At 40.0% G+C, this 10,217-nt stretch overlaps 1 pseudogene; it reads right to left on the bottom strand.

The window, feature by feature from the left end:
* Window positions 1-5,803: 5,803 nt before the first annotated feature.
* On the bottom strand, window positions 5,804-6,031 carry LOC124989019 (cytochrome c oxidase subunit 6C-like; annotated as a pseudogene).
* Window positions 6,032-10,217: the final 4,186 nt, after the last annotated feature.

The raw sequence follows: 10,217 nt of genomic DNA, 5'->3' as shown, positions 1-10,217 counted from the left end.
TAAAAAAATGTGGAAAAAAATCAATTGCCAAGAGAAATGTACTAGAATTCTTACAATATACTTTTGGAATTATGGAATTTTTTTTGTTTTGTTTTGTTTTGTTTTTTGTGGTGTCTGGAACCGAACCCAGGACCTTGTGCATCCAAAGCAAGCACTCTACCAACTGAACTATATCCCCGGCCCCTCATTATTTTATTTCTGTGAAGATTTTTGCATGGAGGATTGAAGCTATTTTAAAGTATCAAAATTTAGGACTTTTTCATCTTCCTGGTAAATCAAACATTTAATTTTTATAGTGCGTACTTCCTTCTTTCTAGCAATGTTCTTTTCCTTAAAATTTACTTCGATATTAATATCTCCTTTCTTTGGGGTGATATTTGCATGATCCTCTGCCATTCTTTGATTTTCAAGTTTATTACATTCTTATAGTATCGCAAAAAAACTGTCATTTTTAAAATGCAGTCTGACAATATATACCTTGAATTGGAAAAAATAAAATATGCTCTATTACCAATGGAGGGGGTAAAAACTGCTAAATTAGATCTCATTGTATATCATACATTAGCTGCAGGCATTTCAAAGAAAAATGTGTGAAAGAAAAAATTTTATTTTTCTTGTTTTACAGTTGGTAAATCTTTGTGGGGGCTGTGGCAAGAATGTGGTACTGATGATGGAACCCTGGGTCACTATACTGCTGAGCTACATCCCCAGCCCTTGCTGGGAGCCAGCCCCAGCAACTCACAGGGTCCCAAAGAATGGGTGGAGTCGGCACAGAGCAACGACATGAACCCTTGGAGTAACTTGAAGCAAGTGCTGCTCAGATTTATTTTAGCTCTTCTTTTACAGTATTAAATAAAGTAAGAGTAAACAAGATACAAGTTACAGAGAAATTATTATTTCCACAAGATTTATCATTAACCACACTTTCCAGCAGGTGTCTGACACATAACAAGTACATTAAGGTCAACTTTTTATATTTACTTAAAATTACTCACATAAGCATATCACAGTGAAAGATATTTTCCTCTTTTCAGTTGACTGGCCTTTGTTTACCTTTGGTGTCAAACCTGTTGTCAGCATAATGACTATTTTGTTTTAAGTTAATTTTACTGAACTGCTAAGCAAAACATGCACTTAATCTTTAGCTCATATTATTATGCTTTTGATTTAACCCTAAAGGTCTACTCTATTACCTAAACAAGCTTAGTTTAAACTAGGTTAGGTTATTTACTGCCAAACAATCAGTGTGAGTGCTTAATTTTTATCCTAATATTCTTTAAATTATTGATTTGTCCTCTACCTATTATAATATGCGTGTGAGACCTAAGCCAGCATAAACTACTCATAACCAGTTAACATGCAATGAGGGCATTTGGTCTTAAGATAATATTTTTCTAGTTGTTTGCGTATATTGTTTCTTTGTTCTTCAGTCCGACATTTCCAGGGTGGCCCTTGACATCCAAGCCTTTGAAGGAAGGACAGATATTAGACATTTGTCCATACACTATTACTATTAACTCTCTGTTCAACATTTTCATTGTACACTCCTGTATCAGGAAGAGGTGGATCTGTGGGAGGTGGGTCCTTATACTTACTCACTTGTTTCCCTTTAGGCAGATACCATAAACATCTCCCAATCCTGTAAGCTAAGTAGGGCGGTCCTTGCACTATGGGGACAACAAGTCTCCTGTTCTGTCTGTCGGGCTGTTTTACTGGTAAAGCATTAACTGGGGCTGGTGTGGTCAGCATAGGGGTAAGCAATTCCTGTAACTGTGGTTTTCTGAAGAACTCCTCAAACTCTGTACTTTTAGACTTACTATGTGTGATATTAGTACATTTTTTAAAGCATTCCTCATCTTCCCCCAAGCTCCACAGACTCATTGAGGTTAAATTCTTATCACAACAATCAGGGACTATGATCTACAGTTGCATAGTTATAAGTATGATGATTATAAGAAAACACCCAGTTCCTAGGAGAGATGACGGCGGTAGTTTCCTGGAAGGTGGCCTTGCCAAGCCCTTCCCATGCTGGGAACTTGTCAAGTAGCATGGCAGAAACGGTCCCCTCCAAGTCCTTTTTGTTTTTTATTTTGAGATAAGGTCTGGTTAAATTGCCCAGGCAGGTCTCCATGGTGTGATCCTCCTGCCTCGGTCAGTGTTTTGAGTCACTGGGATTATAAACATGCACCACTCACTGCACCTGGCATGGCGAATCTTATTGGCCAAGGGTATATGGGAGTTTGTTGAACATTTCTTTTTTCTTTTTTTCTTCTTTTGGTACTAGGGATTTGTCCGGGTCTTAAACCCCCTTGCTCTTCTCGACCAGCGGCAAGGGAAGGGGACACTGCCCAACAAGGTCAGATCAGGATAGGTAGGGCCGACTGACAGCCCGCTCCCAGCCCTCCAGGCAGAGGACAATCAGACGCGTCAGGGAGACCCGTCACAGCAGGAACTCGTTTATTGAGGAAGTCACACAGCTTTTATGTAGGGTGGGGGGCTAGGCGGGAACCAATCAGCTTAAAGGTCAGCAAGGCAGGGGGGGGGTTCACGCAGGCGAGAGTCCCATTGGACTATATGGCAAGCACGAGCTGATCACGTTTGCGGAACTGTTGTTAACCAATCCCTGACGGTGGTCCGATTCATCATCACCAACCCTTGAAACCGCCTTTGAGGCCTTGATCTTGCTCACTCGCCAGGGAGTAAGGAGTCAGCCTGAGTTAGTTAACGTGTCATTAGTCCCAACAGGGATTAAGCTTACAGGTGCTTTACCACTGAACTATATCCCCAGTCCTTTTATTTTTTTTTTAATTTTGAGACAGCGTCTGGCCATATTGCTGAGAGTCTCGCCCATCTTGCCCAAGCTGGTTTCAAATTTTCAATCTTCTTGCTTCAGCCTCCTGAGTTGCTGGGATTACAGGAGTATACTGCCATGCCTAGCTGTTGTACTTTTCTTGAAATTTTTCTCTAAGTTTGAAATTATTGCAAAGAATGCTGAGAAAAATTGTTATAGTGTGCACAAGAATTACAAGCCACAATGCTTGTTGGGTCAAATTTAAAGGGAGGAAAAAGGGTCCTTTAATGGGCAAGTCAGGCTAGTGACTGGAAGCTGGCTAGTGCCTCAAAAACTTCCAGCACCTATATTTTGGAGACACAGAGTGTATAAAGATAAAAACCAAAAAACCCACAAGGACAATTTAGTCAGATGTAGGTCAGAAAAGACCTTGTTCTAATAGGTATTTTGACTACTTGAGAGAATTGTTTTGATTAAATATTTCAGAATCATTTTTGTTATATATCAGGGCCACAGTCAGGGACAAGGGAAGGTCCTACTGTACTGTCAACATAGATACAGCTGTCAGGAGGCTGAAAAGAAGACATTATAAGCAAGCATACAAGGGAGTCAGGTCAGAACAAAATGGCATTACTTTGGTTCTTTCACATTTCATGATAACCATATAAGTTTATCATGTTTTGATTATTATTTCAAAACAAACAAATTTAGTTGAATTTAAATAACAAATTTGGAACTAGAGATAAAGCTCAGTAGTTGAAAATTTGCCTAGCATGCATGAGGCCCTGGGTTGCATCTCCAGCTCCACCAAAATTGAATTAAAAAGACAACTTTACCACTAAGACTACAAAATTATGAATGCCTTCCTTTGAGAAGAAAAGGGAGTCATGAAGTGAATGCTACAAATGCTGATTATTTTTTATTCTTATTCTGGAAGATTAGCTCAAGTTTGGGACCACTGAGATATGAGAAGCTTGCTAAATAAAATCCCACAGGTATTCAGCCAGTCATTTAGTCAATAAATATTGATTTGTGGCACCTCTACATAAGTAGAGTATAGTGGTTAGGACATGCGCTTGGGAGTGAGGCAGGACAGGGTAAAATCCTAGCTCTGCCTTATCAACCATGTGGTCATCAAGAGCAAAAGACTTCACTTTCTGTGTCAGTTTCCTCACTTGTCAAATGGGATGACAATAGTAGCCACTCTGTGATGATTTATGTATTCTATGCATTAATTTGTGTTCGGTGCTTAGTGTAATGTATAAAGCTGCTCCCCCGTCCATCAGGTGCAGTCATTTTCCTGGCCTCCCAACCACTTGTCAATCTGTGAACATCCTGGCTAGCTATTGGTTCATCAGTCAGTTTGCAAGTATCCTCCGATTTTGGTCCCCTGTTAGCCCGGTGGAATTCAACTGTTTTACTGTAGCTTCCCCGCCATCTTTTTCCATTCTTCTTTTGTCTGTCCTACACACTTTTCTCTATCCTCCTGGCTTTGCACTCTCTCTAGCGTGCACCGGTTCTTTTCCTCTCATTTTCTCTCTTACCCTGCAGGGAGACATTGTTTGCTTAATAAATTCCCTTATATGATTTCCCATGTCTGACGTGGTTCCATGGAAATTCCCTTACACTTAGAACCCTATTAATGAATGTAGATATGCACTGTGCTGCAAATACATTAATAAACAGATGGACATGGCAGCCTGGAGATGACTTTATCCTTGTAGCATGGAATTCAAACTCACCAAGCATCAATTACAACACATTTTAATTGTGGAATTGGGTCATATAGAAAAATAATAGCTAATGATTACACAGCATTTACTCTGGAGTGGGTACCTTTAAAAGTGATTTACAGGTTATTAACTCACTCAATCATCATAATAACCCTATGAGGAAGGTATTGTTATTAGACCCATTTTGCCCAAGAAGATATGAAGTCAAGTCAGGTAGAGGAGCATGCTCATGTAATCCCAGCAACTTGGGAGGCTGAGGCAGGAGGATCTCAAGCTCAAAGCCAGCCTCAGCAACTTAGTGAGGCCCTAAGCAACTCAGTGAGACTCTGTCTCAAAGTAAAGAATAAAAGGGACTGGGGATGTAACTCAGTGGTAAAGTGCTATACACAGCCACCCGCCCCTCCCCCCACAAAAAATAGGTTCTAATGTCAAAGTGATTGAATAACTTGATAAAAGACACACAGGAGGCAACAAACCCAAAGATTCAAATCCAAGCAATTGTAGTTAGAGCCCAGGTTCCTAGCCATGCAGTTCTGCACCATCCCTTTTTTCTTTCTTCTTTTCTTTCTTTCTCTTTCTTTCTTTTTCTTTCCTTTGTTTTCTTTTTCTTCTTCTTTTTTTTTTTTTGTATTAGAGATTGAACCTAGAGGCACTGTACCACTGAGCTACATCCCATTCCCTTTTTATTTTTTATTTTGAGACAGGGTCTTGCTAAATTGCCAAGCCTGGCCTTCAACTGCCTATCATCCTGCCTGGGCTCCTGAGGGGCTGGGATTATGGGCGTGGGCCACCTCACCTGGCAGACAGCCTAGTATTCTTATGAGCACCATAAATTATTTAACCCTATAGATTCCTACCTTTTAATACTACAAAGTAGCAATGATTACCCTTGGAAATAAGCTTGTCAGTAACTGAAATTTAATTTGGGAATGAAAATGCTAGAGAGTTAGCCTAACATTATTTTAATTAACCTCAGTGATTTGAAATGTCACCTTCACTACACTAAATTCTCAAAGGAATTTTGCTCTATTTCTGTACTCCCTGTTTTGTTCTATTGATATGCATACAATTTCGTGCATGCTAGGCACACATTCTACCAACTGAGCTATATCCCCAGCCCCTAACCTATATATTCTTTTTTTTTTCTTCAGTATTTGTTAATTATTTACAAAGAAATACTATTCCTTTCCCCAGATATTCATATTTTATAGTTCAGGAACACAAGTCAGTAACAAACTTTTAAGGATCTCAATCCAAATACATTCTTTATATTCCAAAATCACTTGGCACTCTGAAAGATACCAGCCCTCTTCATCTCCTCAAAATCTTTCATGGAATCATAATTTCTGTAGAAATTGCCATATACCTTCTTTCTTGGTTCAGTCACACAAAACTTTTAGAGAACAGCAACCCCCAGGGCAACTGTGAATGCTCCAACAATATGAAACCACAGACACTTGGCCAGAAGACCCTACAGCTGAGGTTTCATCAAAGGGCCGGAAGCCATGGCAGTGACTGTCCTCCACACCAGTGTCCTTCCTGGTAGATGGAGAAATGGACAGTCAACCTATATATTCTTTTTTTTTTTTTTTTTTTTTTTTTTTTTTTGCGATGCTGGGAATCGAACCCAGGGCCTTATGCTTGCAAGGCAAGGACTCTACCAACTGAGCTATATCCCCAGCCCAATATATATATATTCTTGATCTATTTATTCATGCATCAGTATCAAACTTTAATTTACTACAATTTTGCAAAGCATTTTAATGTTTAGTAAGGCTAGGATCCCCTTTTACTCCTTTTATCTATTTTCAGACTTTTTCCAGATAATCTAGGAAAAATACAAAATGTTAAATGGGTAACTTAATTTAGAAATACTTCCCATTGACATTTTAGTAAGATTTGGTAAATACTAGAGGAACTCAAGGAATCAGAGATTTGATCAGGACAGGGCAAAAGGGGACAATATTCTGATTTAATTAGTTCTAACATGTTTGTACAGGGAGTATACTGAGAGAGACTGAAGGAGAAAGAAAAGGAGAGTTTAAAGAGAGAAAGGAGGAACTGAGAAAGATGAGGCTGAACTCCCTCCCACAGCAACCTGGCTTCTGCCTCTTCCACTCCACTGAAATGTTCCTGAAAAGGATGCTAGGCTTTACTAGTTGCTAAAACCAAAAGACTCTTTCTCACATCCTCTGGATAGACCCCCACAATATAGCAGCCCTACGCTGGTGCCCTCAAAAGATCAGACCCATGCCAGGCACCTGTAATCCCAGCAGCTCAGGAGGCTGAGGCAGGAGGATTGCAAGTTCAAAGTCAGCCTCAGCAACTTAGTGAGGCTCTAAGAAACTCAGAAGACTCGGTCTCTAAATAAATTATAAAAAGGGCTGTGGATGTAACTCAGTGGTTAAGAGCCCCTGGGTTCAATCCCTGGTACCAAAACAAACAAACAATCAAATAATCAGATCCAGCTTGAATGGCTGTACAACTCCTCTTCCTTTGAATTCAGTACATGTTCCCTGTCAAAGAGAATCTAATCCACAGAAGGTGACGTCTAGGTCACTCACGGTCATCTCTGCCTTTGTTTTCATGCACCCTTCTTCCCTTCATATTCCTCCTCTCTATCACATCCTTATTCACTTCCCAATGGAGTTTCAGAATGGCGTGATGAAGCATTTTGAGTTGAGGTGGTGTGGGGACAGATGATGGAGTCCCATGGGTTAGAAAACAGCCCCAGATGAGGCTGGGGATTAGAGCATGGTAGAGCTCTTGCCTAGCATGCCTGAGGCCCTGGGTTTGCTCTCCAGCAAAGAAAAAGAGAAGGGAAGGGAGGGGAGGGAAGGGAGGAGAGGGGAGGAGGGGAGGGGAGGGGAGGGGAAAGGAGGAGGCACTCCCCAAGGATCTCCAACATTCACCTTAACACATATCTACCTGAAAAATAACTCCATAGTTTATAAGGTCCATGGTACAGTGTCTAGTACAGTGTTTGGAAGCAGGATCCCTTGCTAGCTGCTGAATGATCAACTACTAAATTATTTGTTGCTTATGTCAAAATTACTGCAAACATTAATGACAACTGCAGGTTATCCTAAAGAACTCATTTCTGAAGAACCTGGCAAAGACTCAATTTGTTATACATAAGTACAGTTTCATTGACATTTAGTCTAGGGCAAGTAAATTACCCAATGCAGTGATTTATAAATTCCTCCAACTTAATTCTCTGATAGGAAACTGAGCAATGTGCTGTGGTCATTGGGTCTGATTTATATCAGAAAAGTGTACAAAAGAAAATGGAGGTTCTCTATCTTGCTCCTCTCCTGGTCTCCTGTTACTATATAACAGGCAGCCTTTTCCTTTAATTACCTTCTTCATGGCTTGAGAGCTTTGATGACTTGATTAAGCCTTGCAGAGCAGTTCCAATCCCTACCCAGCTGATTAATTAGCCCAAACCTTATTAACTTCCTAATTCCGATCAATAAGGCACTGATGCTAAACTGTGCAAGGGCAAACTAAGGAGGCAATTTTATTTGAAGACGGAATCCTTACTATATATATATATATATATATTTTTTTTTTTAATCATCTTTCTTTATCAGGAATAGTCCTAGGAAGATGATGCATCTCTTCACTGATAACCACTTACTTACTGCAACAGTACTATTTGATGATACTATTTGGAGAAAGTTTGCTCTTGGAGAAAGAATAAGATGATGATGACGACAACGATGATGCTGATCCTTTCTCTGCGAGAAATAGACACAACATGTAACAAGACACCCTTCTTCCCCCAACCCAAAAGTAGTGTGTGGCTCTCCCTCCAATACTGAGAGCATATTTCAATATTCACAACCAACACTGTCCAATAAAACTACAATTTTTAATAGTGACATTTTTAAAAATTAACGAGTGAGCTAGGGGCAGTGGTTCACACCTGTAATCCCAAATCTCAGTGACCTGGGAGGCTGAGGCAAGAGGATCACCAGTTTGAGGACAGCCTCAGCAACTTAGTGAGACTATGTCTCAAAAGAAAAAATAAAAAGGACTTGAGATATAGCTCAGTGGTAAAGCACCCCTGGGTTCAATCTTCAGTACCAGAAGGGTGGGGGGGGATTAACAAGTGAAATTACTCTTAATAGTACATGTTATATAATTCATGTTTCAAAAATATTGTTATTAAAAAGTTGTACCCCATTTATTTACAATAAAAAATAAATAATTTTAAAATATATTTATATATAAAAATTATATACATATTATATATATAGATAAAATTATTAATGATCTAGTGTGCTTTCTTTTTCCACAATAAACCTTTAAAATCGGGTGTATAGTCTTTACTTTCAGCACATCTAAGTTCTATCAAATTTTAAGAGCTCAATAAATGCATTTAACCAGTGCCTACCACACTGGAGATCTAGACCAGGCATTCAGGGCTGGGGAGATAGCTCAGCTGGTAGAGTGCTTGCCTTGCAAGCACAAGGCCCTGAGTTCATCCCCAGTACTGCAAAAAAAAAAAAAAAAAAAGAATGAGGCTAGACCAGGCATTCACTAATTTGACCATACAATCAGAAATGCCTAGAGGGATGATTAAAACGTTTACTGTTGGCCCCACCCTCAGGGTCTCTGATTGAGTCGTCTGGGGTTGGGCTAAGGAATTTGCAGTTCTAATAAGTTCCCAGGTGATGTTGATGCTGCTCCTTGGGGACCCCACTTTGAGAACCACAACTCTAGACATAGAACTGCTTCCAACCTCATCTTCTCCAACTTCCACAGATCTGTGCAAAAGCAAAATCCCTTCCATGAAGATAGGTTCGCAAGTTGCTCTCAATTCTGTTTCCCTTCGTCACTTTCTACTTGAACACTCTAATTTTTCCAGTGAATTTTTTTTCTTTAGTGCTGGGGATTGAACCCAGGGGTACTTTACCACTGAGCCACATCCACAGTCCTTTTTTTTTTTTTTTTTTTTTTTTTTTGAGAGAGGGTTTTGCTAAATTGCTTAGGGCCTCATTTAATTGTTGAGTCTGGCCTCCGCCACCTCCCTCACTCACCCAAGTCACTGGGACTATAGGTGTGCATCACCAGAACTACAGGTATGGGCTTCCGTTGCCAGCATCTCCCATGAAATTCTAAAAGTTAAGGAATAGGCCAAATAGTACTTTGATCTTTTAATCATCTTGGCACTTAGTGAATGCTGATAAATTGAATTATATGTGTTCCTGATCTGTCTCTCCAGGGACTGCTTACATTGCCAAGAGCAGGAAGTGTACCTTCCAGGAATCTCTGAGAAAGGTTTCCCTTACCAAAGTCTGAGGGTCTGGGCTGGAGACAGTGCCAGTCCCTAGAGCCTCTGGCCTTACTCTACATACTCATTGTCTCCTTAGGAACCTTTTATTTATTTGCTTATTTATTTACCTATTTAGGGTACTAGAGATTGAACCCAGGGGTGCCTAACCACTGAACCACATCCCCAGCCCTTTTTATTTTTTATTTTAAGACATAGTCTCACTAAGTTGCTTAGGGCCTTGATAAATTGCTGAGGTGGGCCTTGAACTTGTGGCACTACTGCCTCAGCGAGTTGCTCTCGATTCTGTCCCTCCATCACTTTCTACCTTAAACCCTCTAATTAATTTGCCCAGTGAAATCCCAAGTTGCTGGAATTTTAGGCATGCAACAAGGCACCAGAATAGAACCTTTTA

This window comes from Sciurus carolinensis, chromosome 1 (genome assembly GCF_902686445.1).
Source record: "Sciurus carolinensis chromosome 1, mSciCar1.2, whole genome shotgun sequence".
Classification (NCBI taxonomy): Eukaryota; Metazoa; Chordata; class Mammalia; order Rodentia; family Sciuridae; genus Sciurus; species Sciurus carolinensis.
Note: the sequence above shows the minus strand (reverse complement) of the source record. Positions and strands in the feature narration are given on the sequence as shown.